The 19,009-nt window shown below is 33.6% G+C and overlaps 1 pseudogene; it reads left to right on the top strand.

Annotated features, from left to right (window-relative positions):
• The first annotated feature begins 5,215 nt into the window (after window positions 1-5,215).
• LOC132634925 (probable copper-transporting ATPase HMA5) lies at window positions 5,216-12,340 on the top strand (annotated as a pseudogene).
• Window positions 12,341-19,009: the final 6,669 nt, after the last annotated feature.

Raw genomic sequence — 19,009 nt, 5'->3', positions numbered from 1 at the left:
TTATTGATGGTTATAATATCAGAGAACAAGCACTATTGGTCGACACTCATAACAGCGAACAACTAATGGATTCTAATATCACCGTTGAGGAAATTGTTGTCAATTATGGTAATAACGGTATAAATTGTTTGAGTGTTTAATAATTTTAAATTATGCTAATAGTGGTTTGGCATTAAAAAATCACTCTGTATACATATGTTAGATACCAATGCTTGATAAAGTTCTTTGACGTCTCTCAAATGCGCCACCACTGCATAAACAAGCATTTGGTTTCCACTGTTAAATGTTAAGTGTTCAACGAGGCGCATTCAGTGTGAGTAATTAAGACTTCAAAAAAAGATATTTCGTAATTTATAACACTCACATCCCTTGTGATTTGACATGTCTCACTCATATGATATGATTTTGCTACATACTTCTTAGATCTTTAGTCTCAACCAAATATGACTTCTTTTTAGGTAGAAATAACATTAAAGGGCAACACAAATAATCAGGATCAGACAATTTCTTAAATATTTTGTTATTTTAGTTTTTTTGGGTCTTGAAGTGGTACTTAATCTTTAGTTCTTAGTTGTCCGATTATATTGAGTTTTATTATGTATATTAACTCTATTATGTATTACTGCATTTTTTCCCTCTAAAGAACTACAAGGAATAGATGTTTCTTATCAAAAGAAATTTAATCTATGTTAAAGTTGCATTATTACAAAATCAGGAGGGGAATAAGAAAGTTGAAGGTTATCTTATAGAGAAACATTTTAAAAAAATAAAAATTAAGTTGTTAAATGATGTGCATTGTTAACCTTATTTTGTTATTATCAGGCAGATTAAAAAGCTGTTATGTGGAACTTGCTTGATGATGCCTCTTTTAACGTCATCCTGCGTTCTCAGAATCTATAGTTCGGCCAGTAACCATGCGGACTTTGTGGATAGTGAACAATAGTTTCATACTTTGCTTGGGTCCTGGCAACATGCAAAGGTGCGATGCGAAATTTCCTCCTTTTTTCTTTGTGTCGGTTCCTTTGTTTTTTAATCTTCGAAGACTAACTTTGAAGTGGGTGACTTAATACCTTTTGCTGATGGGAATTAACCATATTTGGTACTTGATATCATGAAACGGCATAAAGCTTTTTATACTCGGATAGGCTCTAATATTATCTTTGAGTCATAATGTAGGATTAATTTAAACTGGTAGTTGTTAAGAGATATGTAACTGCACATGTGAATTTGTGTCTTCCATGAAAGAAGTAGCATATTCCTAGATTTCTAGGATATTAGCAGCCTAACTATTAACCTTTTGCTCCCCTCTTATTCTTCACTAGGCAGCTTGAGTGTGCTTTATATTATTTTTCAAGTAAAATCAGAATGTTGTAGGGTTTAAGAGGCTGCACGTGCTACTAGAAAAAGAGTTGATTCTGTGATAAACATATGATTTACGACTATGGTATATGAAAGGTACTTGAATTTTAAGCCTCTTAAGGTATATGACATGTGACCTCCAGTTAGAGGTCAAAGTTTTTAATTAAACCAACCCAATTTTTAATCTCAAATTAATTAAAAAATCCGACACATACATGGAAAAATGGCATGGATGAGCCATTTTGTAATGGCGATGGCATAAATGAGTCATTTTGTAACGGCGATGGCATAAATGTGCCAAAATATTAATGAGTGACATAAATGAGTCATTTCCAATAATTCGATGACATATTTGAGCCTTTTCCTTTCTTTTTTTTATTACTCCTTCCTGTCCCTCTAAGTGTTTTTTAAGGCTTTAGTATATCCATTAACAAGAAAGTCATTTAATAGGCTATTTTATTAGAAGATCCTTTATCTCTCCTCAAAACTTTTCGAATGACTTTTTAAAAATTTGTTGAATCACTTATTAGTCAAGGAATTTTATAAAAAAATAATTAATACTTTTTCCTCAGTTGGTTTAGACGTGTGGTTTAAACACTATATCTAGCGGCACCTGCTAGCCTTTTACAACTCAAAGTGTGAAGTTGTTTTTTAGTAAGAAAAAGTGCAATGAGTATTCATCAAATTTACTGCTACATTTGGTTACTAAAAATTAACTGAAAATCTCATACTATGTGCTTTCTATGTGGACTTGATAATTGATGTGTAACTGACGTCCAGTTCTGGTGATGCATTCTGAAAGTTTGAATTTACTACTGAGAGTTTACTTCTTAATCTGTTGGCTGCTAAGTCACATATTTGCTGGGGCTTCCACTGTAACTCGAGTTCAAATAACTTTGTAGTTCTAGAAATGAACTCTTACAATTCATCCAAATAAGAAACCCTTAGAATTTCAGATTTTGAGGAATATAAAATTCTCATAGTGATTCTTTTCTGATAAGCTACTATATATAATAGTGAATCATGAAAATCTCCTGTACTCATAGGCTTCTCATCCTTGAAGTCCTGTAAAAGATTACCTTGTGTTACAGATTTTTCAGAATCACTTGATGTGAAAAGTAAAATAGATGTTTCAAGGAACTTCAACGCCAGCAATTTTGTACTAATAGGGCCTGCCTGTAAAAACATTTCCAAGAAAAGCATGCCATTTGTTCCCTTATTTTTTCCTTTTTGCTGAAATACCTTTCACAATCCACTGCAAATTACCATTCTTTTGAAAAACAAAGTCGTAGTAGAAGTAGCTAAGCCAATAGCGGTACTTCTATACTGCTTCACTGCCAAAGTCAAAGCACATTGATTTTAGTATAGTAGATGATTCTATTTGTGGTTTATAAAAGTATTGATGCTTTCTTTCCTTACAGATGTCATGTGACTTATCACCCAGTTTCTACCTTTTGTTACTACCATCTTCTTGCAAGATTCTTATCCTCTCATTTTTTTCCAGGAAGTTGAAGAAAAGTGAACCTCAAGCTGCTATCTTTTTGCCACACTACACTGTCTTTTTGAAAAGCTGGATTACAGAAAAACAAGAATAGAGACGCGCCACCTTACTTTGAAAGGTTATGTGATACAACTAACCCAATCTACTGCTACTACACTCTCTACATCCACCATTTAAATACTTCTACTTTAACAAGCGGCGTCACACAGCTACAACAGTAACTGCGAAGAACAAGATGACTGCCAATGCCATAGTAGCCGGCTGCGTTACTATTTTGCCTCTTGCTAATACCAGCTTCAGTCAATATGTAAATAATGTGCATACATGCATAAACAGTGCAATCGTGAATGTGTATATAGCAACAGTTTAAACAATATGCTTCAGCTAGACAATACTTCCTCTGTCAATATATAAATAATGTGTGAACAGTTTAAACAATATGCTACCACTACCCAGTAAATAAGTTTTAAATCTGCATTAGAACACAGTTTTTCTACTATACATATTGGTAAGTATTGGGCCCGTGCGTGCACGGGCAACCAACATCTAGTCTGTCATAGAAATATCGCTCGGGAATACACAGTTTTGTAATCACTTTGCACCATTTTGGCACTTGAGAAGTTTATAATATTAGTATATGACATTCAGACATTTAGAGGTTTAAATTCGACTTTTGCCAATGTATAAAAAGAACAAAAAGAAACAGAAACAAAAAAGGAGAGCTCAAATACACATTTTTTCATCTGAATATCAGAAAGAGTGTACGTGGCAGGGTACTATTCTACCACTAGACCACTGGTGCTTCTTGTTGAAGTGTCTAATATATTAGTTTATTAGATAGCAATATGTAAGAGATTTGTCGAGTTTTAAGACAACATTTGAATGACAATTCCTCCTTTTGTATGTTTAAATATAACTGTAGTAAGTAGTACGTAGTAACATAGCACTAGACTTCGTTTTAGTTCTGGTCCTCTCTAAATACAACCAACACTAATTGAATATTCTTCTTTATTTGCCTTCACCATGTGTCCAAGTTCATATTTTTAAATGTGGAGGTCATTTCAACAAATGAACATGAAAGGGAATTTATACTTATTCATCTTCCTCAACTTAAATCCTTGCATATAACCTACCTTATAGACTAGATTCATTTCACCTGTTTCTCGTATCTTTTTCATAATGTTCTTCATTATTATTTGCCTTTCACTACGTATCCAGGTTCATATTCGGCTTATTATTTATTACTATTATTTTTGCCTGAAAAATCTAGAATATTGTTGGTTGACATTTTGAATATAATTAAAGGGTGAAAATCATTTTCATTCCCAACTTTACTTTAAAAATTAAGCTCGCCTTCAACTTTGAACAATAGATAAAGTCACTAAAGTGACTTTTTTATTTCCGTTTAGCTATAGCTGATTCTAGTCGAACTGAAAGTGCTCATCCCATCGACATTCATTTTGATGCATGATGAGAAAACTTTAGTTTCAAATGGATAAATCATTTGCATATTAAATGGATTTTCAACAGAGATACTAAGTTTCGGCTAACTATTAAATTATGTTGAACTCGTAAATAGACCTCTAGCTCCCCCTGGCATCAACTGCTATTGCGACTAATGCATTCACTCTCTTTTAATATCAATAAAGGACATATGATCGACAACCAACAAATATTTACGCATATAAGTAGAGAAAAAAAAGAGGAATAGTCGAAATGCATATAAGCTATCGAATGCCACCATTATAAGAAGGAAAAGTCTTCAAAGCAAGATTTTTGTATTACTCCAATAGATGTGAAAAAAAGTCTCTCTCAACTAATCCACCTACTTTTCTAAAAATTACAGTTGTGGATTTGTGGTGCTATTTAATTCTAAATTCATTTTGATTTCTGCCTCATTTTTCACATAACAACAAAATAACTTCAACAAACCGTAGACTTTTTTAATATGATTTGAATATATATTAGGAGACGTGGTTGAATTAAACTAATGTGAGAGTAAAAAGTTATGTGTATTGAAAACTCAGTGCTCAAATCCAAATTCCCCGCGAAAGCAACGGAAATGGGCTCATATTAAGCCGCTTAACTTGGAGGCAAAGCTAAAATTGAATTTGAAAAAAATAAAAATAAGTTTGTTTAATTTTAATCGAGAATATAATCTTGCCTTAAACAATGTTGGAAAGAATGTGCATTTGTACACCCTCCGACCCAAATTATCTGTCGTGTTACTCTTTTACACGCCCTTAAGAAAACATTAATTAAGAAAAACACCCTCATTTATATTTTAAGATATAATTGATCTTCATTAAATATTTATTCTAGTGGAGTGTTTATAGTCTTCAAGAATAATTACTAACAAGAATAAAATAAGAAAAAAATTGCATCAAATTTCTAAAATGACAAATAATTTGAGATAACTATTCTCTATTCATTACAGATAAATTGAGGCGGATGAAGTATTAAATATAAATAATAACTTGCTATGACCTCTTAAACTATAGCTAAAAAATCTGTCAGTATTGTTTTAAGAAAATATTACTATAATCTATTCTTAACCATAGTCGGTTGATTAAATATTTGACATTAAATACCTATCTTGATCCCACATCATTCACATTACATACACATTTCTTTTTCTTAATAACACCAAACTCTGTTTTGCATAAAAAAAAAAAAACAATTAAAGAATCAAACACAGAAAGAAAAACATGGCAACTGCTAAGTTTCTTTCATTTGCATGCCTAAGAAATGAAACCAATTATGAAGATTTTTCACCAAAACCACATTATCCATCAATGCCCAAATACCCAAAGGGTGTTTTAATATCATCTAATGAAGAGAAAAAAGCAATTTGTTCAGTTAATGGTATGAGTTGTCCTGCATGTGCTGGATCTGTAGAGAAGGCAATAAAAAGATTACCTGGAATTAAAGAAGCTGTTGTTGATGTTTTGAATAATAGAACTCAAGTTATTTTTTACCCCACTTTTGTCAATGTAAGTTCAATTTTTCCTTTTAATTATTGTTTTAGGGATTTTTAATTGGTGAAAGAAGGTAAAAAATTGATCTTTGGAAGTTTTTAGTGGATTCTGGTAATGATGTAGAAATTGTAAAAGGGGTTATTGATGTTTAAGATTCTTGAATAATAAAGCTCAAGTTTCATTGGTGAAAGTGCTTAGTGTGCGAAAAAATACCACACTGGTAGCTGAAAAGAAGAAGGAGCTACTTATAACGTGTTGGATACTCTTAATCTTAATGATGTGAGACCTTTTGGGAAAACCGTGCGGTGGATTCCTGCTAATGATATCGGCTTATTAGGTAGAGATTCTAAAAGGGGTTATTGATGTTTAAGATTATTGAATAATAAAGCTCAAGTTTAATTGGTGAAAGAACGACAACATGCCAGTGTAATCCCACAAGTGGGGTCAGGGGAGCGTAATGCGCAGACCTTACCCCTACCTTCGTGGGGGTAGAGAGGTTGTTTCCGATAGACCCTCGGCTAATTGGTCTATCTTCGTGGGGGTAGAGAGGTTGTTTCCGATAGACCCTCGGCTAATTGGTGAAAGAACGTAAAAGTTTTTATCTTTATGGAAGTTTTAGAGTATTTTGGTAATGATATAGGCTTATTATGTAGAAATTCTATAAGGGGTTATTGAGGTTTAAGATTCTTGAATAATAGAGTTCGAGTTATTTTTCACCCCAGTTTTGTCAATGTGAGTCCAATTTTCCTTCACAATTCTTTTTGTAAGGGATTTTTAATTGGTGAAAGAACGTAAAAAAATGATCTTTTATGGGAGTTTTGGTGGATTCTGCTAATGATCTAGGCTAACTAGGTAGAAATTCTACAAGGGGTTATCCAGGTTTAAGATTCTTTAAGGTTCATACGTTGAACCTATGATTTTTAAAATTATGGTTAATACCTACTATTTATTGCAGTTTTAGTGAATTCTTACCCACAAACTTTTACTCTGCGTCAAAAATACTGGGTTCATAAACCCCTCTGGTTATCTTTCTCAACTATGTCATTGTGAGTCCAAATTGTTTTTGTTTTAACTCCAATTGCTTATTTCTGCGAGAATTTCTCGGGTTTTTTCTTAATTTATTGGTGAAAGGACATATAAAATTGTTTCTGTCTTTCAAGTAGGCAATTGAACATGAATTGACTGTTATTTGAAAAGAGAAATAGTATTTGAAGTTGAAAAATGGTACTATTTGAAAGTTGAAGTTGTGTTTGGATATTTATTTCAATTTAAAAAGGGTTGAATGTTTTGAGTAGGAAAAAAATCACTTGAAAAACTGGTCTTCAAATTTGAAAATCATTCAAAAACTGACCAAAACATCATTCTAATGTGTAACCAAACATTGTTTTGAATTAAAGGGAAAAAAATTCATGTCCAAACGAACCCTAAGTTTTGCTGGATTCTGCTGATCATATAGATTTAGTAGGTAGAGTTTCAAGCTTTCCTTTGTATTTTATTTATGATTTTTATAGAAGTAAGCCACTGCATTGAATATATTATGTCTGCCCTAAGCAACTTGGTTGTTTATATAGAAGTGAGTTACTCCATTGAATATGTTATGTATGTTCTAAGCAAACTTGTTAAATTCCAGTTTTTAATCCCTTTTGCTCTTCCCTTAAGTTTTACTTTTGGCCGAATGTTAGTTGCATCAGATGAAGTGGAAATCAGTTATCTAGTCTATTTCACCCTGAGTTTCAGCAAATGAATCTACATCGAATTGTTCACCAACATTGCAATTTCCTTAATGTCTGAACATTCGTATTTGTCATTGTGAATTGTCTCAAACTTTTTGAGCTCCAAAAACTTTGCTCAACCCCTCTTATCACTTGGGACTTGGAGCTGCTTTATGGATGCCTTTTGCAATTTAGCATGGTTGAATATGAGCTTTACTTGGGATTTTTTTTCTATAGCGTCATTTGGGATTAGATTTATCTATTTCAGTTCGTTTTTGAAACTAATGATATTGGTCAAAAAGAATATGCTTAGTACAGTGATAAAGCTGCATTTACATAATAGGAGTATATAATATCCTGCATTATGCAGCAGAAAGACTTCTTTAGCAATGCAGTTCATTAATATCAAGTTCCAGCTTAATACTGAAAAAACCTTGATCAGATTTACTTCTTCTTCTTGATGAAATTAGCTACGCTTAAGCTTTTGATCACTAAAAAAAAATGAAATTTGCTAAGAACTTCATCGCTAATCCGTCGCTAAATTGCCCCCAACCAACAGAATTATTATGATAATCCATCGCTAATCCGTTGCCTAAATAGGATTAGCAACGAATTTTACTGTTTAGCTACAGTATTTGTTGATCACTAATTCCTTTTTTTTAGTAGGTTTGTAGCAGTTGCTAAGAATACTTGCCCAAATGTGCAGGAGGAAACAATCCGTGAGACAATAGAAGATGTTGGATTCCAGGCTAAGTTGATTACAGAGGAGACAAATGAGAAAACTTCCCAAGTGTGCCGGATACGTATAAAAGGAATGACCTGCACTTCATGCTCCACAACTGTTGAATCTGCTTTGCAATCAATCCCAGGCGTACAGAAAGCACGAGTTGCATTAGCAACCGAAGAGGCCGAAATCCAATATGATCCGCGGATAACAACTTACAATCAGCTTTTAGAAGACATAGAAGATACCGGATTTGAAGCCATATTAATTAGCACAGGAGAAGATAGGAGCAAAATATTGCTGAAAGTTGATGGAGCACATACTGATAATTCCATGAGAATCATCGAAAATTCTCTTAGAGCACTCCCAGGTGTTGAAGATGTTGATATTGATCCGGAGCTGAAGAAGTTATCTGTTTCTTATCAATCAGATACAATAGGACCTAGAAAGTTTATTCAAGTAATCGAGTCAACAGGTTCTGGACGGCTCAAGGCAACGATATTTTCGGAAGGAGATGGGAAACAATCTCATAGACACGAGGAAATCGAATACTGTCGTCGATCCTTTCTCTGGAGCTTGGTTTTTACGATTCCTGTATTCTTGACTTCCATAGTCTTGATGTATATTCCTGGTCTGAAGGACGGATTGGATATTAAAGTTGTGAACATGCTTAGTATTGGAGAGATTTTGCGGTGGGTGCTTTCTACTCCCGTGCAATTCATCATTGGTCGACGTTTCTACTCCGGTTCTTTCAAAGCACTACGTCATGGTTCTGCGAATATGGATGTTTTAATTGCATTGGGAACAAATGCCGCCTACTTTTACTCGGTCTACTCGGTGTTGAGAGCTGCTACTTCTCCAAGGTTCAAGTCTACTGATTTTTTCGAGACCAGCTCAATGCTCATTTCTTGCATTTTACTCGGGAAGTATCTTGAAGTTTTGGCCAAAGGAAAAACATCTGAGGCCATTGCTAAACTCATGAACTTGACCCCTGAGACAGCAACGTTATTACAGTTCGATGACGAAGGAAATGTGGTGAAAGAGGAAGAAATTGATAGCCGATTGATACAAAAGAACGATCTGATCAAAATCCTTCCTGGTACAAAAGTAGCCTGTGATGGTTTTGTCATTTGGGGTCAAAGTCATGTCAATGAGAGTATGATAACTGGAGAATCTCAACCAGTGGCCAAAAGGAAAGGCGACATGGTGATTGGAAGAACTGTGAACGAGAATGGTGTTCTGCATGTAAGAGCAACTAGGATTGGATAAGAGAGTGCTCTTTCACAGATTGTTAGGCTGGTTGAATCAGCACAAATGGCTAAAGCTCCTGTTCAAAAATTTGCTGATCGCATTTCTAAATATTTTGTGCCACTAGTGAGTATTAACCGGCTTCTTGTGTATGTTATCATGTTATGACTCTCTAGAGTTGGTGATCATTTTGCAATTTCAGGTTATTATTCTCTCTGTTTCCTCTTGGCTCGCTTGGTTTTTAGCTGGGAAGTACGATGGCTATCCTAAATCATGGATTCCATCTTCTTTGGATAGCTTTCAGCTCGCCCTTCAATTTGGTATATCTGTTATGGTCATAGCTTGCCCATGTGCCCTTGGTCTTGCTACTCCAACTGCTGTCATGGTTGGCATGGGAGGTGGTGCTTCTCGAGGTGTCCTGATTAAAGGTGGCCAGGCTTTGGAAAGTGCACAAAAGGTATGCATCGAAATTTCTTAACTATGCTTCCTGCAATGCCGTATCATAAAAAACTAACTTGACAACAAATAATCATCGGTTTCTGTAGGTGAACTGCATAGTGTTTGATAAGACCGGGACTCTCACAATGGGCAAACCAGTTGTTGTAAGCGCAAAGCTTTTCAAATCTATGGTACTTCGAGAATTTTACGAATTGGTTGCAGCAGCAGAGGTAAATTTTAGTCTGGTTTGGAGTTCCTTGAGGGGAATTATCCACAATTACCGGCCCCCGTTCTGTGGTGTATCATTTGCTAATGTTTGCACTACTAGTTGTCTAGTTCTATCACCCTTGTTAACTTATTCATGTTTCCATTGCCCTGATAGAGCAACTTATAAAACTGTTCATTGAGCTTCCATTTGCCTTTGAACATGGTGAATGGTCCATATTTGCCCTTGAACTGACAAATAGTCTAAATTTACCCTTTATGCTCTTACCATTAGGGCAAACTTGAACCATTTTGGTAACGGCAAGGGTAAAAAGAGACTTTTTTCAATAGGAGGGTAAATTTGCTCTAAATCGTAGATTCCAGGGGCAAAGTTGGACATTTTCCCTTTTAAAAAAAGTGAACACCGGCATTTTTCCATGCCAATACATGAGACTGATAACTTGCACTTAAATTTCAGCTAAATAGTGAGCACCCCTTGGCCAAGGCAGTTGTCGAATACGCTAAAAAGTTTAGAGAGGACGAGGAGAACCCTCGGTGGCCTGAAGTCCAGGACTTTGAGTCTATAACTGGCCATGGTGTGAAGGCTACTGTCCATAACAAGAAATTAATAGTTGGAAACAAGAGCTTGATGTTAGATCAAGGCATTTCCGTTCCAGTTGATGCAGACGAAATACTAGCAGAAGCAGAAGAATTGGCTCAAACTGGAATTCTTGTATCAATTGATGGTGTACTGAGTGGAGTTGTTGCTATATCAGATCCGGTGAAGCCTGGAGCTCGTGAAGTCATTTCTCTTCTTAAGTCGATGAAAGTTGAGAGTAAGCTAGTAACGGGTGACAATTGGGGAACAGCTAATGCCATTGCCAAAGAAGTTGGAATTAGTGATGTTATTGCAGAAGCAAAACCTGAAGACAAAGCCGAAAAAGTGAAGGAACTGCAGGTAAAATTTTGATGCCATGAAAAGATAAGCACATTAAGCTCTTAAGAACTGGTCAGCCCAATTTTTCCTGAGTTAAAAATTTTGTACCAGTCAGATTGGTTAATATAGATTTCTACTAAAATTTTCTTTTATTATGCTGATTAGTTTTCTAATACTCCATCTGCTCTATCTTTGGAAACTATTTGACTTTAAACTTCCCATGTAACCCTTTATGGCATGCTCTTATGGCCACAGAAATGTTATGTCATGTTTAAGATCATAAGTTATAAGAATACTTTTGTATGTGCTAAAAAGTCTATTTGTCTTTCTTTCTTACAAGGATACTTTTGTATGTGTAAGGTCTGCGTACACTCTACCATCCCCAGACCCCACATTGTGGGATTCCACTGGGTATGTTGTTATTGTTGTTGTTCTTAAACATCGTGTCTAGTAAAACACCGCCATATAAAATGAAACAAGAGGAGTGTTCTTTATTTTGTTATGTCGGTGCTTAATTCATCTTAATTATTGATCAACAGAGTTTGGGAAAAGTTGTTGCAATGGTGGGAGATGGAATTAACGACTCGCCAGCGCTTGTAGCAGCGGATGTTGGAATGGCGATAGGGGCAGGGACAGACATAGCTATTGAGGCAACTGCTATTGACCTTTCTAGGAAAACATTCGGTAGAATTCGTCTGAACTACTTTTGGGCATTGGGCTATAACCTTCTTGGCATCCCAATTGCTGCTGGAGCTCTTTTCCCGTCTACCGGATTTCGGTTGCCACCGTGGGTAGCAGGAGCTGCAATGGCTGCTTCTTCAGTGAGTGTTGTATGCAGCTCTCTTTTGCTGAAGAATTACAAGAGGCCAAAAGAGCTTGATAATCTTGAGATTAGAGGCATAACTGTTGAATCATAATTTCTATAAATATATTGTATATCTTCTGTAATTATGTTGAAGGGGAGCCTTGGTGTAAAGGTAAACGTTATTGACATGTGATCACTAATCAGCAGGTCACGAGTTCAGCCGCGAAAATAGCCTCTTGCAGAAATGCAAGACGAGGTTGTGTGCGTATAGCGGGGGCTTAATATACCGGGCTACCCATTTTATGTTGCATATTTTAATTTTTTTGCATTAGTAGTAAAATGTGTAAATATGTTGAATAATCACATATGCATGGGAAAAAAAGTGGAAACAAATTCTACTGAATTTCCATGCACGAGTTGTAGGCAAGATTCAAGTACTGGTGATTCATTTCTTATAATATGTTATTGTAAGTTAATTTAAGTAAATCTATAAGTATAGCTAAGTGAAGTGGCTACGCGAATCTAAGATTTTTAAAGCATGGGTTCACCTCTTTAAAATAAAGGAAAAAATGTATTACGTGGAATTGATCTCTAGGTAAATAATTCTAACCTTCAATTAAATGCACCATTTAGCATTTCTGTACTATGGGTTTCAGCAGATAATAGTAGGTAAAATACATCAAATGACACTTAAATTATATTCAAAATGTGGAGTTCACACTCAAACTATACATGCTGACCTATTACACATCTCAACATAAATTAAGTGGTACTAATACACCATTAGAAACACAAAACTAATTTTGTGATAGGCGGTGTTTTACACATGCTGCCACATAGATCTAATTAATTTGTTTTTTCTTTCCACTCTTTTTCACCGTTTTTTCATTTTGTCCTTTTTCTTTTTATTGTTATATATGTTTTTACATTAAATTTCTACCCACTAAATTATTTAAACCCCACCCTCACCCGCCCCCTATCTTCTTCATTTCCTCCCACCCCACACTTCTTCTTCTTCATCATCATCATGCCCCACCCCCGTCCCTTTCTTCGTTCCCCTCCCCCAGACCTTTTCTTCTTCACGCCCCATTTTCCATGTCTTCTACTTCATTTTTTTCTCATCACACTTCTCTACAACTTAATTTCTTCATCCATTCATTTTTTTCTCATCAAACAGATCGGATGTCGCCGGCCGCTGCAATGAAAATTTTGGGCCGAATCATACCAGATGCGAAGGGTTCTTCAAAATTCGCTACGGTGATCGCTGTTGTTTTTGGCGAATTGACAGAGCTGTGGTTGGAAATTGAGGCTGATTTTTGTTGGCTTGGATTCGTCTTGAAATTCCGCATGGGGGTTTGGGTTCCGGCAGCTTGAATTAACTTTGTGGAGATCACGTCGGTTATTAACAGAAGATAATGCTCTTAAGATCAAAGAATGGAAGCAAAATTCGATTCTTTGACCTACACTGCCAAGCTTTATGGACTTCATGGATGAAAAATATAAGATCTTTTGTAGTCAAGAATATTTGACGAAAAAAATTCAAACATCAGTTGGCTAGTCAAGAATATGAACGTAAGGGTGAATTATGTGTGTATGAGTCACTGTTTTCAATGCTTGAACTTTGATAATGTTAAAAATTCAACTTTAAGGAAGGTGGGATAGAAGCTGGTAGTTATATGGTAACATGGGTGGACCACGTGGCAATGGAGGTGGCGATGACAATATATAAATGGAGAAGTGAAGGTAGTGTCCATGGCAGAGAACTGCCAGAAGAAAAGTTAAAAGTGAAAGTGGGACCAACAAAAATTCCTTTTATCTTAAAAATAAAAAAAAATCTTCTCTTGTTAAGAATAATTATTTATTAGAAAAGAAGATTAAGATTATCTTGCTATATAGTGTTCAATAAAAAAGTGACGCTTGTAAAACTTTTTTATTTTAATCCCTTTTTCTTACATCTCACGCATTTTTAGGTAGGTGAGTACACCTCCTCTGTCAGGTGGGCAAATAAGGGATATTAGTACCACTTAAATTATGTTGAGGTGTGTAATAAGTCGCATGTATAGTTTGAGTGTGAACTCGACATTTTGAGTATAGTTTAAGTGTCATTTGATGTATTTTGTCATAATATTATACTAATTTTAAAAAATATATACATAAAATACCTAGTTTTACGGAGAGACGAAGTGTTTACGTCTCCCAAATTTAGCACCTAAAATCGCTCCGTCTCCATGTATATATTATAGATATACCAATATGTGGTTGCTTTTGAACCAGAAGTGCAAATCCCATTAATTTTCTTGTTTGTGCATCAGTGCATGATTACATAACTTTATTTTGATTTTTTTTTTTTTGGTATATAACTTTATTTTGAATATCTTTTCATAATAAGAGTATATGCTTTTGTGTTTGTTGTTTATAACGTGTGTAGGTCGTTAAATTTTGATAACAAGCAGTTCTCATAAAGCTACTTGACTATATTATTGATTGCTTTGTGTTGCCAATTTTATACCTATCAACTTTTTGCCCCCATTATTGCTCACTTCTTATTTTTGAAATGGATTCACAGTTCTACAAGTGGGAAGAAATGTGATTCCATAATTGCAGATACTTAATCTGATTGTAATTCAAACATTTCAAGACACTAGCATGTATGTTCCTCCATGAACTTGCTTTTGTAGAAAAAATGTTAGACTAATTTTATTTATTATCAAATTAAACGACGATTAAAACTAAATGGAAGAGATCTTAAATTTAATAAACAAAGAACCATAAGAGGGATTTGATCTTTGCATGATATACCAAAACGACAAAGGAAACACGTCCTCATTGCACCTCAACAAAAAGTTCGAATTTCTTCGCCGCAACTTGTGGGACATAATTTGAATAAAAAGAAAAAGAAAATGGGGATTAGGGGGTGGGGCGTTATTGGACCATTTTAATGATTGATAGTTTGATACAGTATAATTTATAAGTTTTAAATTTGAAATTACTTAATTAGTAATTTAATGTTAAAGCATTTATAGATTTTAAGTAAATCGTAATGCTTTTGTTGAAGTATTTACCTAATTACACACCTACTCCACCAACAGGTCATGTCTCGTACAATGAGATGACTATGTGTAGTGAATTAATTATAAACTTAAAGTTTATGTCTTAAAGGTAGCTTTATTATTTTTATTGCAGAATTGTACCACTTTATTTGCTTATGTTGCGTACAGCATTAATTTGTAGAACTGATATTTATATTAATTCTTGAAATAAAAAGGCGCCAGAACAAATTAAACTTGATGATACATTGGGTGCATTAGATAGATAATGGGGAGTTTGGCTTTCTAGCAGTACCATACCTAGAAAATCAGCCAATATATATATATAATTTTAAAAGCATGAATATAAATGTTGGTTGATCAAAATATTCTTTAAATATTGGACGACTTTTATGCCCTTTAAAAACTGAAATACTTTTTAAGGAGACAAGTTTATGTTGGATAAAATTGTAAAATTTAGAATTGGTATTGCAGACCTGCAAGGATTCATATTATTCAATTAAGCTATTTCTACAAGGACTCATACAATATCTACCCTTAAAAATTCAATTATCGGATAAACATTACATCCAAAACTGTAAAAGTACTTTATAATAAATAAATAAAAGATCATTAAATACAACTTTAATTATATTATCCACTCCTATTTTCTCTCCAGGGAAATTACAATCAGTCATTAACCACAACTCTAATTGACTACTGATACATCCTCTCCCTTGAAAACAAAACTCTAGATATTTTATCTTCGTTGAAATGACAATCATGCAGCGATACAACATTAATTAAACTTCTATCTCATACCTTCTCTTCCTTGTCATAGATGGTGGTTGCACATGTTATAAGATTTTATATGTTTTATCTGTTATGACTTATGCTGATGTCAAGGTAAATTATATGTGTTAATATTATTTAATTTATTGTGATTAAGTTTATCAGACTTACTTTTGGTGTTCACTGAAATTATGAAAGTGATAATGCCAAACTTGATGCTTAAGTTGATTTAATTTCTTAACTCTCCTATTGCCTATCTCTGTTCACATTAAATTTATGCAAGTTACTATTCCAAATTTTATAATTTAAGTTGGTTTCTTAACTTTTGACTATTGCCTGGATATCTGTTGTTCATTGAAATTATGGAAGTTACTGCGCCAAACTTTATTTAAGTTAGTTCTTAACTTTTTGACTATTGCTTATGTATGTGTTTTTTGTTGGAATTCATTGATCAAGTGAGATTTACAATACACCAATGGACTATGTCTAATCCATCTAACTTTAGATCTATTCCAACTCCCGAACATGGAAAATACTATCTCATCATACTAATCCATATAACTCTTGACTATTATCTGGAAAAATTTGGCCATAGAATCTCAAATATTAAATAATTGAACTAACAAAAATCATGTCTACCACGTTTCTATTATTTTAATTTATGGATGTATCTTCTCCAATTCGTTGATAATCATTTTATTAAGTATAAAATAGAAAATTTAAAGTTAAATATTTTTGCATAAAATAAATGTATCTAATTATAATATTCTTTAATATTTTTTTACGATGATCCAGATTGTCTGGAAATAATGTGCAACTACACGTTAATAGAGGCTAGTGTGTATATATATATATATATATATGTCGACTTCGAGCCTAACCCTAATTAGCCCTTAATGTTTTGCTTATGTTATAGTTTAGTAGATCTAATATATTTATTAATTCTTAGAAAAACTAAAGGCACTTGAACCAATTAAACTCTATGATACATTACGCACGTGCCAAATTTGTTTGGCAGATCAAACAATTTGACACGTAGTAAACTCGGTAAATACTTAGACACATATCTTGCGTTCGTTAGTTCGGTGTATACATCCGGTGTGAGTAAGTTTTTTTCTAGTATACTCGTCTCTCATTTGCAGCTAATAATATAATTGTGGAGGGGAGTAGCCAGTGGCGGATGCAGCAGATGGACCCAATACTTTTAATGCAGAGTATAAATTTTATATATAAGTAATCACAAAAATTGCAATAAGTAGTTGGCCGGGATCCATAGTTTTGAACATATATACAATGAGTTCAATATTAAAAACCTTAAAAATTAAACTGATAGAAATTTAAATTTTGGATCCCCCTTGGTACCTAGCCGGAGGCTAGAACATAGGTGAATATGTCATGCAATATCATGCGTGATTCAATTCACCAAATGAAGAGAGTGACGGTTTGAGTTTTTTTTAGGTCTGATTCAATTTACCATTTGTTAGGTACAATAAATTCCATTAAATAGTTGGATATATGTAAATTAATTTACACACATGAAAAAAAGTGATTTCTTTCTGTCAATCTAAATTTTTTAGGACAGGATTATTCCATATTTGTATTGGTAGAAGGTATATAGCAGCTATCCATGAACGAGTTACTATTTCATAAGTTCTTCCTGTCCTCTATTCTTTTTCTTTAGAAAAAAATGAAGAAAAAAGAAACACTCTCCTTAATAAATCTGCAGTTCTTTTAAAATTAATGTATTTGATACATGATTCTGTCCACTCTAACCTTTTGACCAAGTTTTGCATGATTTTTCAAAAGCTTCTTTGACAGGCTTGTACATGTTGAAAGATATAATTAAATAAATAAAAGTATATTATTGTTATAAGTGTAAGATTTTAAACAAAATGATCAGACTTCGATATGGTATTAGGGTAGGTTGAAGTCGTGAGCTCGAATCTCATTGCCGCCCGTTAGCAAAAATAATTTCACGTTTTTGACCATGAAGAGAAATAGAGAATCAAGCTTCAAGTGAGGGGCATGTTGAGAGACATAATTAAATAAGCAAAAGTATGCTATCTCTAAAAGTTTAAGTGTTTAGATGACGCGATCACATATTTCAACAATTCCCTGCTATAACATGACAAATAAGTCATTTTATATTAACAGAGTAAAATGATTTATAATTGCATATATTATAAGTTTAATTTGGTAGAAAAACCTATTGTAATTGGTAGAATTACACAAATAAATTATTTCACAAAAATAAATTATCCGTGTATATATGCTCTAAACGTTTGTGATTTATCTCATATTTGGGACATTTCCCAACTCAAACACACGTGCAATCAACTTTAAATCCCACAAACATGTCAAGTCTTATTCCTCTTTTATGATTGGCTTATCGCTTATCCTCAGAAGCGGATCTAGAATTTGAAGGTGGCAGGTGTCACAATTTTCTTCAATGTACATCTTGTTAGGAACGTGTATTTGGGTCGGGTCCATCTCTTTTGATTTATTCGGGTCAACTTAATAGACCCTTTTTTATTTGCAAATATGAAAATTACATCTCAAAAATCGAGAAACGAACATAATTAGCATCTTAAACAAGGAATCACACCCATTAACAACAGAAGTAAAATCAACATTTTCACCAAGAAACTTACATCTTTTATGTATATTAAAAAATGAGCTTGCACAAGTAAAATAACATCTTCAATAAGGGAATTACACCAATTAAAATAAGAAAAATAATAGAAAAACTCTTCAATAGGTAAATTATACCCTATAAGTAAATGTAGAATTAGATAAACTACAAATTCTCGAAAATAAATCATAAATTTCATGTTTTTTCTAAGCAATGCTTACGAAAGTTCCATCACATAGTAAAGTGATTTAGATTGAATTTAACTATTATAGAAAAGCACGAATTTTTATAATACACTCCCTTCGTCCATTTTTATTTATTCACTATACTAAAATAGATGTCCACTTTTACTTGTAATTTGTATAGTTTGAAAACCCAAGACATAATTTACCATTTTATACCTATTTTACACTTATTATTAAGTACTCCCATTCATTTCTCATTTTATTTATTCCTTATTAAGAGTGTCCCAAGTCAAATATAGACAAGTAAACATGGACGGAGGGAGTAATCAACAAGAAAAATTATATAAAAAAAAATGAATTTTGACCTCACTCCAAAATTTTCATTAAGAGTTGAGTTTTTCGATTTAAATGCTCAGAGATTTGAGATAAGAGAAACGTTTAATTTAAGGGATTTTGAAGTTTCTATTT

Source organism: Lycium barbarum, chromosome 4, assembly GCF_019175385.1.
Source record: "Lycium barbarum isolate Lr01 chromosome 4, ASM1917538v2, whole genome shotgun sequence".
NCBI classification, from domain to species: Eukaryota; Viridiplantae; Streptophyta; class Magnoliopsida; order Solanales; family Solanaceae; genus Lycium; species Lycium barbarum.
Note: the sequence above shows the minus strand (reverse complement) of the source record. Positions and strands in the feature narration are given on the sequence as shown.